Source organism: Anabrus simplex, chromosome 1, assembly GCF_040414725.1.
Source record: "Anabrus simplex isolate iqAnaSimp1 chromosome 1, ASM4041472v1, whole genome shotgun sequence".
Lineage (NCBI taxonomy): Eukaryota > Metazoa > Arthropoda > Insecta > Orthoptera > Tettigoniidae > Anabrus > Anabrus simplex.
This window is the reverse complement of record NC_090265.1, coordinates 725,451,471-725,471,864: the sequence shown is the minus strand read 5'-3', so window position 1 is coordinate 725,471,864 and position 20,394 is coordinate 725,451,471.

Below are 20,394 nucleotides of genomic sequence, written 5' to 3'. Positions count from 1 at the left end.
CTCGAACGATAAATTGATTTCGGAAAACAGAGTAACGTTCTAATGTTCTTTCAGTCTCTCGTGTGGTTGTACTATCAGAATGTATGGTCCTACATTACATAAAAGAAAAACATGTCCATGGGTACTAGAAAACATCTATGTAACGCCCGTCCGAAGTAAAGTGATGGTAGTGATCAGTAGCGTTGATTAGGAGGGTAGAGGGGAGACATTGTGGAGAAAAAATATTTTTATACTATTTCAGCTGACTAAAACTAGGAATTATGGTGATAAAAGAAATCAATTTGTACAAGCCCTGTTGTTTTGTCAACTAATACTTTCCTTTATTTTCTATATTTATTAACAAAATTATTCGCGGAAATACACATAAAATGTCGTTCGTTGTGGCTAACTGATTTTGTATAGCGCCACACCAAGTAGTGGAGACTTGCATGTGCTGCGAATAAGGCTAGCAGAGGTATGTTTTTGGCCAAGGTGATGGATGAACTTTGCGGTATGCTTTTGCTAGTTGCTTTACATCGCATCGACACAGATAGGTCTGATGGCGACGAAGGGATAGGAAAGGCCTAGGAGTTGGAAGGAAGCGGCCGTGGCCTTAAGTAAGGTACAGCCCCAGCGCGGTATGCTTCAGTGGTTATCAGGCGCATTCTTCAGTCTGACAGTATTTAGTGTCTATTAGTTTGTTAGTGAGTAGTCAAATACTAAAAGATATTTAGATGTACAGTATAATCTCGTCGTACTTCTATTTTTTTATTTGGTGAAAATTGTATTGTATAGTCATTATCATCATCATCTGTTTACCCTCCAGGTTCGGTTTTTCCCTCGGACTTAGCGAGGGATCCCACGTCTACCGCCTCAGGGGCAGTGTCCTGGAGCTTCAGACTCTTGGTCGGGAGATACAACTGGGGAGTATGACCAGTACCTCGCCCAGGCGGCCTCACCTGCTATGCTGAACAGGGGCCTTGTGGAGAGATGGGAAGATTGGAAGGGATAGGCAAGGAAGAGGGAAGGAAGCGGCCGTGGCCTTAAGTTAGGTACCATCCCGGCATTCGCCTGGAGGAGAAGTGGGAAACCACGGAAAACCACTTCCAGGATGGCTGAGGTGGGAATCGAACCCACCTCTACTCAGTTGACCTCCCGAGGTTGAGTGGACCCCGTTCCAGCCCTCGTACAACTTTTCAAATTTCGTGGCACAGCCGGGAATCGAACCCGGACCTCCGGGGGTGGCAGGTAATCACGCTAACCACTACACCACAGAAGCGGACGTATTGTATAGTATTGAATCAAAATCTCAAAAAATACGTTATTAAGTTGATAAACTGTCAACCATTACCTCTGTTGAAATAAAAAACTGGGCGAGTTGGCCGTGCGGTTAGGGGCACGCGGCTGTGAGCTTGTATCCGGGAGAGAGTGGGTTCGAATCCCACTGTCGGCAGCCCTGAAGATGGTTTTTCGTGGTTCCCCATTTTCACACCAGGTAAATGCTGGGGCTGTACCTTAATTAAGCCCACGGACGCTTCCATCCAACTCCCAGGCTTTTCCTATCCAATCGTTGCCCTAAGACCTACAGTATCTGCGTCGGTGCGGCGTAAAACCACTAACAAAAAAGAGCATAAAAACGTACCACTTGTAGAGTTTTTCAGTTTTTATGTATATACCACCCCTTCACCCCGGCTCGCTACATTCCACACATTCGGGTGGTGGTGGTGATTATTGTGTTAAGAGGAAGTACAACTAGGCAAGCATGACAATAATCAGAGAGAAAAAACGGAAGGGGTCTGACACATCGACAAATGAAGGTATCGGCCAGAGAAAGACAAGGGTCACGAAGGGTGAGAAAATGAAATACTCCCTAGCCCTCGGAAACGGGTGGGGGCGGTAGAATAACACCCACGGTATCCCCTGCCTGTCAAAAGAGGAGACTAAAAGGGGCCCAGGGGCTCTGAAATTTGGAGAGTGGGTTGGCGACCATGGATCCCTTAGCTGAGTCTGGCGTTGCTTCCACTTACTTGTGCCAGGCTCCTCATTTTCATCTATCATAACAGACCTCCCTTGGTCAACTCTTCTTCTTTTCCGACCCCGATGCTATTCGGTTTCTAAGGGCTAGGGAGTCTTTCATTTTCACACCCTTCGTTGCCCTTTTCTCCCTTTGGCCCATACCCTCATTTTTCGAAGTGTTGGGTCCCTTCCGTTTCTCTCTCTGGTTAGTGTAATATAGAGGATGGTTGCCTAGTTGTACTTCCTCTTAAAACAGTAGTCACCATCACCACCAGCTCGGAAACCTAATAGCGTCGGAATCGGAAAAGAACAAGAGTTGACCAAGGGAGGTCGGATAGGATGGATGGAAGTGAGGAGTCTGGCACAAGTAGGCTTACTGGAAGCAATGCCAGGACTGAGCTAAGGGCACCGTGGTCGCCAATCCACGCTCCAACATTCAGAGCCCCTGGGCCCCTTTTAGTCGCCTCTTACGTCAGACAGGGGATACAGTGGGGGTTATTTTACCGCCCCCACCCACAGTGGGAGCCTTACACAGGTAATTGGAAACAGTGTTTGACTCAGGTATTTTCCCAGTGGTTACGACAACTAAAGGATAGTGTGGGCATATTCCACTGGGGTTAAAACTATTCACGGTATTATACAGTAACTGAATGACGTATGGTAATATCATAGCCAACCGTGGGAGACTACGTCTGGTCAATGAACAGTTTTCATTATCCTCTCCGCATTCAGTCCACACATTTCACCTTCTTGTTCCCAGCAATTGGTTTACTCTTATTTTCAAGTGAAATGAAAAATTCATCAGTCGCATTCCATTTAAAAACGCTTTAGTAAGACGCTTAACGGATTACTTCCCAGGGGTATTTTGATTTAAATCCTTTGCCAGAGATTTCCAAGATTTATATCTATAATCAACATAGTATAATGGATTCGATCACAGATACAATCATTTAGAAAGTGTGAATCTATATCGCCTTAAACATGAACATTCGCGGAAAGCCCGGAGAGCATTAATCTCATCCTTCAAATGATCCACAAGTGGTGGTGGTGGTGGTGGTGGTGGTGGTGATTGTTTTAAGAGGAAGTACAACTACGCAACCATCCTCTATATAACACGAACCAGAGAGAAAATAAGGAAGGGGTCCGATACTTCGACAAATGAAGGTATCGACCAAAGAAAGGCAAGGCCCACGAAGTACGTGAAAATTAAAGACTCCCTAGGCTTCGGAAACTTAATAGCGTTGGGGTCGGAATGGAACAAGTATTGGCCAAGGGAGGTCGGATAGGATAGATGAAAGTGAGGAGCCTGGCACAAGTAAGTGGAAGCAATGCCAGGACTCAGCTAAGGGCACCGTGGTAGCCAACCCACGCTCCAATGTTCAGAGCCTCTGAGGCCCCTTTTAGTCGTCTCTTACGACAGGCAGGGGATACCGTGTGTGTTATTCTACCGCCCCCACCCACAGGGGGCATAGTCTACTGACAGCCGGGGGGTGAGACTTCCCTTACACACTGTAATTTACAAACGTAGCAGCTAGAAAATCAACAACAAAGTGTAGATCTTTTAAAAAAATTCTCAACGTCATTGAGCGGCAAGAACCTTCAAATATCTTCCAAACACTTTCTCCTAAGCCTCACGCACCTGCTATTCGAGCAACGCTCTAAAATATTCAAAGCTTCTTGTACTGTAGCAGTCTGCTGTACTCTTTTCCTCTTTCTATAGCCTTCAGAGATGGAAATGAATAGCTACTGATAATATTTTTATCAGGCCACAACATGCCAGTAATGAAGGACAAGTCCATCAAACTTACGAAGGTGTCTCTTTTGATATCAACCGGGAGGAGGGCTATTGTGTGTGGAGAGGCGAGCTAATAATAATAATTTCAACACCAAACGAATTTGTTGTGTTGGTTTCTGTTTTGGTACCATATTGGTTTTTTACATGCCAAATCTTTCATTGAAGCTTTCACTCACATTCTAGAATGTATCACCTATATATATTTCGTTTTATCGATTTCTACTCAGTTTGAACATTTCAGGATCTGGGAGTCGAAAATATTTGTAAGATAATGAGAAAAATGAAAGAGTGGTGGTGGTGGTGATTATTGTTTTAAGAGGAAGTACAACTAGGCAACCATCCTGTACAACACTAATCAGTGGGGGGGGGGGGGGGGAATGGAAGGGATCCGACACTTCGAAAAATGAAGATATCGGCCAAAGGAAGACAATGTCCACGAAGGGCGTGAAAATGAAAAACTCCCTAACCCTCGCAAACGTAATAGCGATGGGGTCGGAAAAACAATGCAGAGCGTCCGTGGCTCAGGCGCAGAGCACCGGTATTTCAACACTGGGTTCCGTGGTTCAAATCCCGGTCGCTCTATGTGAGGTTGTGCTGGACAAAGGGGAGGCCGGACATGTTTTTCTGCGGGTGCTCCGGTTCTTTCTCTGTCATCTTTCATTCCAGCAACATTTTCCAATATCATTCCATCTGTCAGTCATTAATCATTGCGCTAGAGGAGGTTGACAGGCTTCGGCAGCCGCCACAGTTACTATCCTCATCGCTTCATTTATTCCATTCCTAAACCGGTATTATTATTATTATTATTATTATTATTATTATTATTATTATTATTATTATTATTAAGAATATGCGAATGGTTTTGAAAAGTCGAAATGACTCAAATTGTTATCAACAAGGACGAGAAGGTCAACCTATTCAGTCTATATATATATATATATATATATAAAAGAACTTGTCCTGACTGACTGACTGACTGACTGACTGACTGACTGACTGACTGACTGACTGACTGGTTCATCATCGCCGAGCCGAAACTACTGGACATAGAGAAATGAAATTTTGGGGATACATTGATATTGACATGTAGGTGCTCGCTAAGCGAGGATCTTTGGATATACCGTCGCTAAGGGGGTGAAAAGGGGGTTAATTTTTAAATGAAAATATCTATTCCTCAAAATCTTAAAGGTTTAGAGTAATAAAAATTGGCATTTGGAATCTCTTTTCAAAATGAAGAAAAATGTATTTTTTTGTTTTTGGAAAATCCTATGAAAGGGAGGTGAAAGGGGGGGCGAAAATGGGTTGAACACCTTTTAGGAGGAGACTAATATCTCGAAAATTGAAGATATTACAGACCTGAAAAAAGGGTATTTGGGATCTCCTTTAAAAATAAAGAAACACGAATTTTTTGTTTTTGGAAAATCCAAATAATGGGGGGTGAAAAGGGGGGTGAATTATTAAAATGAGTGTTTTTATATCTCGAAACTGTAAAGGTTTCAGAAGTAGAAATTGGTATTTAGAATCTCCTTTCAAAATAAAGAAACACGTATTTTTTGTTTCCGGAAAATCCCAATAGGAGGGGTGGAAAGGAGTGAAAAATGGGTTGAATGCCTTTAATGAGAATACTTTTATCTCAGAAACTGAAGATATTACAGACCTGAAAACGGGTATTTGGGATCTCCTTTAAAAATAAATAAACATGTACTTTTGTTTTTGGAAAATCCAAATAGTGAAGGGTTGAAAGGGGGGTAAATTTTTAAAATGAGTGTATCTATATCTCAAAACTTTAAGAGCTTACAGATTTAAAAATTGGTACTTATAATCTTCTTTCAAAGTAAATAAACACGTACTTTTTTGTTTTCGGAAAATCCCATGAAGGGGGATGAAAAGGGGCGAAATGGGTTGAACACCTTTTATGAGGAGACTTATATCTCAAAATTGAAGAGGTTACAGTCATGAAAATTTAAATTTGGAACCTCCTTTGAAACTAAAGGAACACGTACTTTTTTTGTTTGTGGAAAATCCAAATAACGGGGGGTGAAAAGAGGGGGGAAATTTTTAAAATGAGTGTATATTGAACCCATAATTCTACGATGGGGACGAACTCACCCGTGGCGGGCTCATGGAATACCGTGACACCTCGGTGGACTTCGAGTACTCAACAGTATTTTATATTCACGGAATTCTTCGTAACGAGAGATTTTGGCAACACAGTAAATACAGAAATAAAGAATCTAAATTATTCTTAAACCCTACGTGAAGACAGAACCCCTAGGGTAAGTATAAATGCAGTTAAGCCTAGGTACAAATCTGCGCCCGATCATCGGACTAACTCCACGTGCCAAGGTCAATGAATGAAGAAAACCCGCGAAACGTCCGGGCAGAAATAATTTATTTCACCTGTTACGTGTGTGGGTAAAATTATGAAAATAATGCCCAAATAAATTGCAAATATGTCCGAAGTCATGGAACGAATTTCAGAAAAATCGGTCTATTGGACGCGAAATTAGTAGATTGCATAATCAAGCTTCATGGTGTTAGTGGCGTCACCCCATAAGAGTATAAAAGAAACCCCCCGCTGTATATTTCTCAGTGTCCGTCTGGGTACTGGAGCAGCGAAGCCCTCGACGTTCGTCAGAAGAAAGTGCGAAAAGTTGGTCTCCAATATAACTCAGTACATGTTCGTGGCTATGGTTAAAATATATTATTTAATGGAAGATGATAGAAACTTTTTTGAGCTGCCGCTAATGAAACTTTGAAGGTCTATAAGTAATTGAATTTCTCTCGGTATTCAGCGTGTGTTTGTTGTAGAAGAGTGTGAAGGTAGCCTGGGCCTGGTGTCTTATCTGTTTGTAACACCTGTCCTAACCAGAGCAGGCTCCTGCGAAAATTGTGTCAGTCGCCATTTGAAAGGCGAGCTCATCACAAGGTGACCGTGTCGAAAGTGTGTTATAGAATATTGTGTACTCTAAGCTGTATATATTTATAAGAAGATGATGAGAACAATTTCCATGCAGGGCTAAATTAACGAGGTGGCTGGTTAGATGCAGCCAGAATCCAGAACGATGGCGGCTATCACAGGTCTGTACTTTTAATGAATGTTGTAGTTAGAATGTTGTTTGTCCCAACCAAATTTTTCCTTGCGTGTGTCGGGTTGATATTTTGTAATGATCAGAAAAATATATTATATTTTGGTCAGCGTGTGAAAATTTTTAGTTTTGTAAAATTCACGTCAAGAAACTATAAAATGCGACGTTTGAATCTTGTGTTATTGTTCTCCGAGATATTGTCCGAAGTGAGTAAAATCAGGAAGGTGATCATGATAAAGTAGTCGTGGCGAATGTCTTATTTTCAAATATCGTTTGAATTCAGAAATTTTTTTCGAAATTAATAATAATAATAATAATAATAATAATAATAATAATAATGTTTACCGCGGGATAAAATTTTCGTATGTTAAACGTGCATTTAACAAGTATGTTTTACCAGGATTGCAGGCATTTAGGAAATTTCCAGTGAAATCCGATAGTTATGTTTTATTCATGGGAAGTAAAATTTTGTGACATCGTGTATGTCGATGATATGGAAAATCACGGTGTGTTCTTGTATTCTCGAGGTCCGAAAGTTATAGTAACAGTAAAATAAAGAGGTGTATTTTATAATGGTTATTGTTCTTCACAAGAGGATTAAAATTTGAAAAGGGTCATGAAATATAAAAAAATGGATTGAAAGCGAAGAATTTATATATGTGGAGATGAGAGTGGTAGAAATATTGAAGATGAAAGGGAGCCTGGATTTTAAGTAATACCGCCGGGATAAGGCGAGGAGAATGAGTTTTGAGACCGCTATGTTTGCCGAGGAAGGGTTTGTGAGACAGGCTGTATATTAAATGTGAGTTTTTATGCGGCAGGCTGTAGTATATTCTGCTAACAATCCGAAAGCTGGGACCTGGAGAAGGTCGGTCCGAGATCATTATTGTGCGAAGCACAGTAAATGTTAATTAAGATCCCAAGTGAAAAACGATTCTGGTGGGGTAACTCTTGGTAGTAAAAATCTCAAGTGACTAGTTACGTAAAGTCAGTAATGGATATTAGAATAATATGACCTCAAGGATAAAAGAGCATTTTGTGTACACGGTTGGTGTTGTTTGGTTGTAAGGACGAGTTTCCATTCAGTAGAGTTCATAAATTAAAGGGTGGTAATTTATCAGTAAATAGGAGCATTTGTGAAATGAGATATTCGACGTTTTTAAAGCGATATGTTTGACTGTGTAAATTTATTGAATCTCGTTTCACTGGATAGTCATGGATATGTATATCTGGGAAATGACGTTAGGCAATCTGAAGGCTTTACCCTAAAATTATAGTATGGATTTCTGCGCTGATGATGATTATTATTTTTCACGATATTCACTAAATGTAGACGTGTGTTGGAAGATATTATTCTTTCCTAAACTTCATTGCGCAGGCTGAGATCGTGTTTGAGTTGGGGGATTGTTCGTCACGGGACATTTATTTTCAAGTTCACGTTGTTTTGTAACAAGATAGAAACTTACGACATTTTCGACTTGCATTCGTTTTGTGGGAAGAGTTGTTTCGTTGTGTGTTATTTCGTTTCGACCACACTTGCAGTTAAAAATACCTGAGTTTGTTTGAAATTGCGGGTTCGCCTGATATGCTAGGGGAAGCATATACGACCCAGTTTCCGCCCGACAATAGATTTAGGACGTCACAGGTTATCCTAGGAGTATACTGATGATGAGACGTCCTAGTTCACGCTCGACGATAGAATTAGGAAGGTATTGTGTACATAGAGATTAGTGTTAGGGTGTACAGACTTAAAGTAAGCCCGACGATAGGTCTGGGATGTCAGCTGTACATACTCAAGTCTCAGATTAGATGTTTTTTTGCGAAGTGACCTGGGTGATGGTAGCATCTACAGTAAAATACGAAATATGAAGAGGGTTAGATCGGTAATAATGAGGCCAATCTTGCGCGCGGCTCCCAACAGCTGGAAGGTGCTCCCTAAGATATGGGACCGTTATCGGCGAATGAGGGTTGCCCAACATTGGATATCGACCTAATGGTGATTGAATATTTTACTGTAATTCTCCATGCGTGTTGAGTTAAAATAACTTCGATATTTTATTTTAGGGACTTCATTGTTTTGTCGTTCTGACGTCTGTTTCGCTTTGATAGTGTGCATATTGACACTCAATGTATTAGTGAGAGACTTGAGTTACGAATACGGATTCGATTCGTCAGCCAGTAATATATTTTATTTTCAATCCTTGTCGTTGTTTCATTTTTATACGTAGTTGAGTTCGATTAATTGATAGCTCTGTAGGTAGTGTGTTTGGGACAAACAACAGTAGATGGATCTGTGATGGTAGTCATTGTTGATTGGGAAAGAATTCTTTTATTCTGTAATTGGTGTATATTTTTCTGTGGACTTGTAAGTTTATTAAGCGTAACGTAACCATCCATAACCTGAAAGTCGGTTTTATAATAATATTTTTCAAGTGATTTGCCACTTTTTAATTAACTTCAGTGTTTGGCATTTCTTCTAAATGCGTGATGAATAAGTGTTTCCTGCATTTCGCAGTTTTGTTCCTTCAGAACAACGTAACGTAAGATCCTCGCGGGTCGTGTTGTTGTTGGTTCCTTCTGAACAGCTGTTTGGGTGATGCACATTTAGCATCAGGATTATTGTATCACTTAAGGGTGTCATGAAATGACAAATACATGGCGGAATTTTGTTTCAATTGTGAATGCTGCTGTTAACTCGTAGTGAACACCATGCTTTCCTATAATATTTCGCAACCTATCCAAAGCAACTGATAGTCAATTTGGTTCGATTAAGGGTCCATTCGGAGGGTGTTCCGTATCCGAAAGGGTATTCGACTGGTGGATAACCTTAATTGAGAGGAAATCAGGCGTTCTACTTGTTGAAAGTCAGATTTTCCACGGATCGTGTGGATTAATTCTCAGTTATTGTTTGGAGTAATAGGTGCCCGATTTTTCAGGTTTTTCTTCTTTCAGTTTTCGGTTTCGCTGTCTACTTATTTGTTACTTTCCCCGAAGCAACTCTTCGGTATTGTAAGAAATAAATCAACGCTATGCAATGTGACTGCGTTTGAAACATTCAATAATAAATAACTTTTCTTTTCTCCAAGGATTTATTTAAAATCATTATGTTTTTTTTTGCCAGTTGATGTAATGAAAGTTAGTAAGCACATATTTGCCCCTCATTTCAAGTAACCCCATCGTTTGCTTAAGACCGTGACCGAATTTCTTCCCGCAACGACCCAAGATTTAAGAGTTCAATATTGCTCTATTGTAGCAGCTGTGGCCGACCAACGATGGAATGGTAAGTCCAAGGTTTCAGTAAATACCTCAAAACTGAAAAAGTTTACAGACGTAAAAATTGGTATTTTGAATCTCTTATCAAAATAAACACGTATTTTTTGTTTTCGGAAAATCCCAATAGGAGGGGTGAAAAGGAGTGAAAAATGGGTTGAATGCCTTTAATGAGGATACTTATATCTCAGAAACTGAAGATATTACAGACCTTAAAAAGGTACTTGGGATATCATTAAAAAATATGGAAGCATGTACTTTTTGTTTTTGGAAAATCCAAATAATGGAGGGTTGAAAGGGGGTGAATTTTTAAAATGAGTGTATCTATATCTTAAAACTTTCAAAGTTTACAGATGTAAAAATTGGTACTTAGAATCTACTTTCAAAATGAAGAAACACGTTTTTTTGTTTTCGGAAAATCCCAATAGGAAGGGTGAAAAGGGGTGAAAAATTGTTAAAGACTTTAATAAGGATATCTCAGAAACTGAAGATGTTACAGACCTGAAAATCGGTATTTGAGACCTCCTTTATAAATAAAGAAATATGTATTTTTTGTTTTTAGAAAATCCAAATAGTGGGGGTGAAGGGGGGGTGTATTTTAAAAATTAATGTATCTATATATCAAAACTTCAAAAGTTTGCAGATGAAAAAATTGATATTTTGAATCCCCTTTAAAAATAAAAGAACACGTATTTTTTTGTTTTTTGTAAATCCCAATAGGAGGGGTGAAAAGTGTGAATAAGAGGTTGAATGTCCTTAATGCGGATACTTATATCTCAAAAACTGAAGATATTACAGACCAGACAGTAAGTATATGGAATCTACTTTAAAATACAGAAACATTAATTTTTTTTGTTTTTGGAAAATCTAATTAATGGGGGTCAAACAGGAGTGACAAATTGGGGTGAATTTTTAGAAAGACTATATCTACAGCATATCTCAGAAAAGTAAAATGTTACAGACGTAAAAACTGGTATTTGGAATCTCCTGTTAAAGTAAGAAACAGATATTCTCGGAAAATCCAATGAAGGGAGCGGGGTGAAAAAATTGAAAAATTAATTGAATTTATTGTATGGGGATACTTACATCTAATAAAAACGAAAGTTGTTACAGACGTGAAAATTGGTATTTAGATCTTCTCTAAAAATAAAACGACGCGTTTTTGGGGTGGGGGCGGGGAATCAACTTTGGGGGCGGGTGTGAAAAGGAGTTGAATTCGTTTCATGAGGACACATATCTCAAAAACTGAAGATAATCGGAATTTAGAGGATCCTTTACTATTAAAGAAACAAATATTTTTTGCCGGAATATTCACTTAAGGTGGGTGGGGGGGAGAGGAAGTGTGAAAGTAAGTGAAAAAAAGTGAATTATTTTTAGGGGAATACTTATATCTCAAAACAAAAGGTAACACACGTGAACATTGGTATTTGGAATCTCCTTTAAACATAAAGAAACACGCCTTCATTTTTTCGTGGGGAGGGGGAAAATCAACTTAACCGCGGTGGGGTGAAAACGGAGGTGAGACCAATTGATTTTACTGTTCCTAATGTACTTATAAGGAGCCTCCGTGGCTCAGGCGGCAGCGCGCTGGCGTCTCACCGCTGGGTTTCGTGGTTCAAATCCCGGCCACTCCATGTGAGATTTGTGCTGGACAAAGCGGAGGCGGGACAGGTTCTTCTCCGGGTACTCCGGTTTTCCCCGTCATCATTCATTCCAGCAACACTCTCCAATATCATTTCATTTCATTTGTTATTCATTAATCATTGCCCCAGAGGAGTGCGACAGGCTTCGGCAGCCGGCACAATTCCTAGCCTCACGGCTAGCTGGGGACTTATTCATTCTTTTCCTGACCCGGTTGAATGACTGGAAACAGGCTGTGGATTTTCAATGTACTTATTCTGATCATAAACCGATCATTTTTAATCTTTCCTGGGTTTGTTTTCAAGAGCCATCTTTTCCTTTGGAGAACCTTCTTAGATTACAGTAGATTCTTCTGGCATATAAATAAAAATTTTAGCACATTTGAAATAAACTATAGTTATAAGATTGGCCGTGCTATTGTTCACTTCTATAATGAGGTCAATAATGCACGGAAGTATGTCATTCGTATCGCCAGAAGTCCTGCGCACTTGCCTACGGGCGACAATGGTGCTGGTCATACTGTCATCAATGACAATGGCAGCAGATGTAATTTACCGCCAAGTAGAGGTCTTGCATCTTGCTGCGAGATCCTGAACATCAATAATAATAATAATAATAATAATAATGATAATAATAATAATAATAATAATAATAATAATAATAATAATAATAATAATAATAATAATAATAATAATAATAACCGTCGTCAAAATGTGCGGACCGTGCTGGAAACGGGTCCTGGGCGGGTAATGACTACGATTGCAGTCCGGCCGCCGGTTCAGTACCGCCAAGGCACCCAAGATGGCACTACGCCGAATCTCCTCAAGGATTTGATCCATATTAAAAATGCTTATAGGAAACATGGCAAAGATTTAGGGACCCTACTGACCGGGTGAAATACCTGGACCTAGCCCGGGAAGTACGAAATCGATTGCTGGGAAAAAAAATGAAACATGGGAGGAACGTTGCCGTAATCTCTCAGAAAACGAGTCAGATCCCGAATTTTGGGGGAATCTCTCAGAAAACGAGTCAGATCGCGAATATCGGCGGGTTATATATAAAACGATAAGCATTCAGTTATAAATTTCAGTATAATACCGTAGCGAAGCACGCGTTTCTTGCTAGTAGTGTATATAGCACGTTAATGTTATTTATTATATATCGGGACTGGTTTGATATACCCATACCCAATCCACCCCAACATGACCCTCATCACCCACAACCACCATAAGCTATTCCTCTATAGCCCACTAGCCAATGTGTCTAGTGTTGGTATTGTGTATCTACTAGTTCATAGTCACCTAAAGATGTATCTCACACATTTTGTCTATATTGTTTCATTTTCCTTTACTTTTATTTTGTAAACCTTCACTTTATATGGAATAATTTGAGACTTCGCTCCACCAGATTCATAATGTGCATGTCCCTATAAATACCACAAAAATGGCAGTGTACATACTCTTAGCAATAGTAAATCTGAAGACCAAATAAACCCATCACACTTATAGACCATCTTTGTAACTCGAACAATAAAGATAAAAGCTGCACCAAAAAGGCATCATAACATGATAATTATGGGCTTCTGGGCTTATGTCGTGTCAGGAAAACAAGGTGAAACTCTTTACGTTTCGCAGGGAACTTTGCTCCTCGTCTTCAGAAGAAAAATGGACTCTCCAATAATGAGGCAAACCTAATAGCGTCGGGGTCGGAAAAGAACAAGAGTTGACCAAGGGAGGTCGGATAGGACAGATGAAAGTGAGGAGCCTGGCATAAGTTTCTGGAAGCAATGCCAGGACTCAGCTAAGGGGCCCGTAGTCGCCAACCCACGCTCCAAAGTTCAGAGCCCCTGGGGCCCCTTTAGTCACCTCTTACGGTCGGCAGGGGATACCATGGGTGTTATTCTACCGCCCGGGTTGACGCCAATAAGAAAATCATTCATGGACCCGACATTGCTGTTGAAATTGATGAATCTAAATTCGGAAAATCCAAATATGATGGTGACAGGCATATCGAAGGCCAGTGGTTTTTTTTGTACTTTTTTGTGTGTGTGTGGAATAGTTGAGCGAAACAATCACAAAAACGTCTTCGTTGTTCCAGTGCAGAAAAGAGACAAATAGTCTTTGCTGTCAGTCATCAAAGAGTGGATATCACCAGGAACAGTCATCATTTCCGACTGCTGGAAGCACGAGTGATTCGTGCCCCTTCGCGTGAACCACTCTATTCAGTTCATCGACACGAGAAAGTAAGGTCACGTTAACAGGGGATACCGAAGGATCATGCCAAACGATAGGCCTGCCGTCCATACTTAGAATATCGGGAACAAGTGGAGACACCTTAAGCACGGTAGCTACTATGTTCCAGGGTTTGGCAGGAGAAGGCATCATTTTGTTGGATACCTTGCCAAATTCCTGTTCAAGACCAGTTTCCTCTTGGAAACGAGGGTGCATGAATTCTTCAAGGCTGCAGGTGTACTATGTCTTCCACTACATTAAGGTTAGTTACATTTACAAACAATGTTCGTTCGTATTATTCCAAATACCCTATAGACAACATAGGACACTTCCGGATTTAATCTTGTTAAAATGGGAGACAATTCGCAAGTGGCGCTCGTAGAGGCGTGACCAGGAAACTAGCGCCGAATTCAAATATCAATGGACATTCATATACGGAAATAGATAAATAAGAGGAAGTACAACTAGGCAACCATCCTCTACATAACACTAATCAGAGAGAAAAAAGAAAAGGGGTCCGACACTTCGAAAAATGAAGGTATCGGCCAAAGGAAGACAAGGGCCACGAAGGGCATGAAAATGAAAAACTCCCTAGGCCTCGGGAACCTAATATCGTCGGGGTCGGAAAAGAACAAGAGTTGACCAAGGGAGGTCGGATAGGATAGACGAAAGTGAGGAGCCTGGCACAAGTAAGTGGAAGCAATGCCAGGACTCAGCTGAGGGCCCCGTGGATGCCAACCCACACTCCCAAGTTGAGAGCCCCTGGGGCCCCTGACAGTCGCCTCTTACGACAGGCAGGGGATTCCGTGGGTGTCAATCTACCTCCACCACCCACAGGGGGATTATTATTTAAAGACTGAAGTTTGGCATATTTCCATGATATGAAATGGACTGCTATGAATGGGCTTGATCGTTCATTTATGCACTACCTTTTTGCTTTGGCATTCCTGCCTAAACGTTTACGATTAGATTTGTCTATTCCCTCATTTAAAAAAACACTGTATCATCACATTAAGACAGTTGTCAATAAACAGATTGGCACATTCCTGTCTTTTTCTCTTGGAAGAGCTACCTCTTTTGGAATAGGCGGTAGCATTTCATGTTTCTTTTTTTTTTTTGATGGGGGGGGGGGATTCTGTGTTGGTACCTACAGATCCCGGCTTTAATCTAAGGAGAGGGATAAAAGAAAGAAAAGCATGGAAATGCTATCGGTAGTTATGTTTTGACGAATATTTACGTACAATCAGAATAAGAATATACCGGTAACATACATTTCACTGTATTGTCGGGGATTTGTAAAGTCTCTGATCTGGAAAATATCTGAACAGATCTTATAATTCTTACTCAAGGGTAAATTCCTTCTTTTATATACATAAATCTAGTTGTCACTGGAAGAATACATATGTAAACACAATATCTACTTACATTTCCTTGTCACGAGGGAAACGGAAGAAATACTACGAATTCTTCTCCACTTGATAATTATTACAGCCAAACACAGCCCATATCTTTCCGCTCATAATGAGAGGAGGTATAAGTAAATGGCACACACGCTATTATTACTGGCTTTAACTTACTCCAAACGCATAAAAAACACTAAAAACTTCACCAACTAATGCACGCGCTCTAATGACAGGCTAAATAACTCCAGGTCACGCCGCTAGACAGAGCTCTAATCGCTGTCCCTCGATATCTCGCAGACTGTCCTGTATTATCTCTACCGTATTTGATTATACATTGCTTCATTCAGAGGTTATATTTACTTGAGCCTTTTTAGTCCGTGGGTTGGTAACGCTATGACCTTCTTATCATTGATGGAGGGATACCGTGTGTGTTATTCTGCCGTCCCCACCCACAGGGGTTATTCCCAAGATTGCAGCATGGATTATTACGTGGGAAATAAACGCCCAATACCAGGAAATCACAACAAACAAAAACAAGAAAGAACGAAGGCAGTAAAATACTTCCCACCGTCTCATAAAGGGAAATGAGACCGTAAATTGTATTTCGATATTCAGACACGTTTATAATCTGAATATATTTGGTTCATAAACTTCGTCCAGAATGGGCTGAGTGGCTCAGATGGCGCTGGCTTTCCGAGCCGAAATTGGTAGATTCGGTGATATTTGAAGGTGCTCAATTATGTCATCCTCGTGTTGGTAGATTTACCGGCAAGTGAAAGAACTCTCACGGAATGCAATTCCGACACATCGCTGTCAACGAAACTAAACAAATAGATGGTGGTGGTGATTATTGTTTTAAGAGAAAGTACAACCAGGCAACCATTCTATATATAACACTAATCAGAGAGAAAAAATGGGATTTGACACTTCGAAAAATGAAGTATCAGCCAGAGAAAGACATGGGCCACGAAGGGCGGGAAAATGAAAGACTCCCTAGGCCTCGAGTGCTCTAATACCGTCCGGGTCGAAAAAAACAAGAGTTGACCACGGGAGGTTGTGGTGGTGATTATTGTTTTAAGAGAAAGTACAACTAGGCAACCATCCTTCATATAACACTAATAAGAGGGAAACCATGCAAGGGACACGACACTTCGAAAAATGAAGATGTCGGCCGAAGGAAGACAAGGGCGTGAAAATGAAAGACTCCCTAGCCCTCGCAAAGCTAATAGCGTCGGGGTCGGAAAAGTACAAGAGTTAACCAAGAGAGGTCGAATAGGATAGGTGAAAGTGAGAAGGCTGGCACAAGTAAGTGGAAGCAATGCTAGGACTCAGCTAAGAGCCCCATGATCGCCAACCCACGCTTCCAAGTTCAGAGCCCCTGAGACCCCTTTTAGTCTCTTATTACGACAGGCAGGGGATACAGTGGGTGTTATTCTACCGCCTCTAAGGCTCTATAAGATGGGTATGCTTAACCGCCATTTTGGTTCATACATGCGCAATGGGCCATGTGATCAAACTCTAGTTTCTCCTACGAGCGCTCGCTTCGTCACATTGAACGTATTGCCTTTATCACCGCATGCAGACACAGGCATAATGGTGGGTTGTCCTGCACCTAATTGTAGTACGGTAATGTCTCTACTGCGGCATACAGGTTGTTTAGATTCCCTTCTGGTGCATTATGCCTCCACTGCCTCTCCTACACCTTCTACTTCAACTGCTAACTTAAACCAGCTCCCACTGACATTACTACACCCCTTAATTCAGTCACACTGATCATTAAATATTCAGTTCTGTCCCCAAAGGCGGCAACAGGAGTTCAACATCCAAACACCACAGCTACATTTTTTTAAATTTTTTTTTGCTATTTGCTTTACGTTGCACCGACACAGATAGGTCTTATGGCGACGATGAGACAGGAAAGGGCTAGGAGTGAGAAGAAAGCGGCCTTGGCCTTAATTAAGGCACAGCCCCAGCATTTGCCTTGTGTGAAAATGGGAAACCACGGAAAACCATCTTCAGGGCTACCGATAGTGGGGTTCGAACCCACTATCTCCCAGATGCAAGCACACAGCCGCGTGACCTTAACCGCACGGCCAACTCGCCCGGTGCTACAATATTTGTCAAAACTAACTTCATACGTCAGAAATAATTTGTTTAACGTTGGTGGTAGAAAAACAAATGCATTATTGAAAAACACCATGATCTGTGGTAGGCCTATTTGCAGACTATGAGCTTTCTTACTCAAGCTCTGAAACATTCGTATTTTTTAAAAAATTGGGTGGTCTAAAGAAACCAGATTGTGAAGTTATGAAATTAATTGGTAACTGTGAGGTCTTCTATAGGGACTATAAGCATTATATAATACAAAATGGTAAAAATCTTGTAACGGAGAAAAATTCGAATGATAAATGGATGCCGTTATGCATCAGTAGACCAAGCGCTATTTGACGAAAATTGAGATTTTAGCGCCATCTTGTAGAGGAAGGCTTGAACTATTTATAAAAAATTCCCCACTGCAGTACAAGAGGCCGTCAGTTGTTAGTAAACAGAAAACCTAAGCGACAAAGTGGGAATCAGTAAAAATGTATATTGCATCAGTAGACTATGCGACGTTTTAGTTTGCATCATTGGACCAAGCCCCACATTCCTCACATTGCGCGCGGATGACAGCGAGGCAGCCCGCGTTTTCGTTAGTGCTGATATTTTTACGTGGTGATACATTGAGTGATTTATCAAGGGACGAAGTTCAGCAATGTATCAAGTACTTCCAAAAGTAAGGAGAAGGACAATGCTACTAATACAGCTTGCTAAGAAGCTTGCGTCTGAGAATCATTCTCTAGAATTTGATGGTGAATCTCAGGAAGTAAATCTAAATAAGTCAAGACAGGGACGAGCACGGGAAAGTAGAGTTCCCTTTCCCAAGGCATTAATACCTTTGTGGCAAAAAGGAAAACCTATTATCTCTGAAGCCAAACTAAGAGACTTTGGTTTCGCTGATGCACCTAATACCTGCAGATGCCAAATAATTTTACCAGAATCTTCAAACAGATTATGACATCGTGGGTGACGTAGATAGGTTTAATGGAGATCCTGATTTCGAGATTGAATGAAGTGAGAGCAAGAATCTTATTACCTGTCCAGTGATTTGTTTGTATTAAAAATATCACGTTAATACTGTACTCTCAGAACATAATAGGCCTATCGTGAAGAAAAATCCATTAAAAAATTGTATAGACTACAATGGCTCATGTCTTACCAATGTATTTGAATCAGATAAGCTGAAATTCCTCAAATCAGTAAGTCGTTATACCAACGACATTAGAGAATAGCTTCCCTTCTACAATTTCTCCATCTAAAACTTGAATAATGTACCGGAGTTGTGGCGCGGCTCGTGGTGGATCAAGCACTTAGTGGGCCTTTTCAGACAGTAGAAGATTCAGTTCTTAATCATGGCTACCGCCATGTTATATTTTTTGAAGTTTTACTCAGTAGATTCTCAACAGTTAGAGGTTATTGGTGTAGCATCGTGATACATTATTCGCACTTTAGAAAAACCTAAATTGCATCAGTAGACTAAGCGTCATTTCTTCAAGAAAATCTATGTAGTGCGAGTAAAAAAATGTTGAAATTTGGTGAGAAGGTACAATCTATTATCCTACAACACCGGTAATACCATATTTAGCAAAATTATGTTCGCTCGAATTTACACATAGAACCAAATTTAAACGCGGTTATCTCGCAACCAACTTTTGGCGCTTGGTCTAGTGATGCATAACGGTATTCAAATGTACCAGTAGGCCTACATGTTCTCCAACGTGTTGTAATTTTTAAAAAATTGTTAGACAATTCAGCATCAGTTCGATCCTATGCTGTTGTGGACTTTAACAAGAATGTACGGAAACGAGGTAAAACATATGAGACTACTTCGGAAAAGTATAGAAAAAAGTAAACAAGGAATGGAATGCTAATGTTTTGTAAATACTGTAATAAAAGGAGAGAGTAAAGTCGTAAAATATTACTTAAATATGTTTGTTAATGTGCTGCCTGAGCAAGTTAACCAATGTTGCAACCCTTTGAAGTTTAATAAGGTGAGTTATGTTGATACATCATATTACTTCTCCTCAAACCAGAGGAATCTCTGTAAAAAAAGAAGTACTGTTCACTTTGCCAAAGTCAAAAATGTACTATATTATCCACAGCTCGTGGGTCACTCCCCTTACAAGTCACGTACTTGACTTATTTCCTTTAATTCCAGGTGGAACATAGGGCCTCAACGAAATTCCTCCAGCTTGTTCTATCTGCCGCCAATGCTTTCACCTCCCTCCATGTCTTGTTAACTCAGCAATCTCCCTATCTACGGTTCTCTTCCAGGTAATTCTCGGTCTGCCTTGCCTGCTACTACCTTGAGGATTCCACCTCAATGCCTGCTTTGTGATTACAACTCACTGGTAACTGATTATCAGTGCAATACTTCAGGTTGGGAGAGAATATTCAGCTATAGAAGTAGTTACTCTATCCCTATTATCTTCCCGAATGTAATTTATAATAATTGTGTCGTGAATGTTCGGTTGAATAAACTAAAATCCTTTGTTCATTACAACTGCATAAGCTGATGAGATTCAGAACACTCACCAAAATTTTTTATTTTATATATAGGATGTATTTTTGAAACACTGGTAAATAAGAAAAGGACAAAATTTTAGAAGAAAAAAGTAAACTTAAAGAATCCCAGTTACTTGGGTGTGTTCGTCTTCGTACATCACATTTCAGCGTTATTTTTGTTCGAAGAATATTTTTCTTATTATTTCGACAACATTGAAAATAGCGCTGAATCAATTTCACGGAAGTATGAAATACCGACTGAGATCATATGGTATCAAAATCTTCTATCACAATTTATATATCTTCGACAGTGACCGATTACCGCGTCAAATTCCACGATTTAAGAATGACAGTAGCTTATATCAATA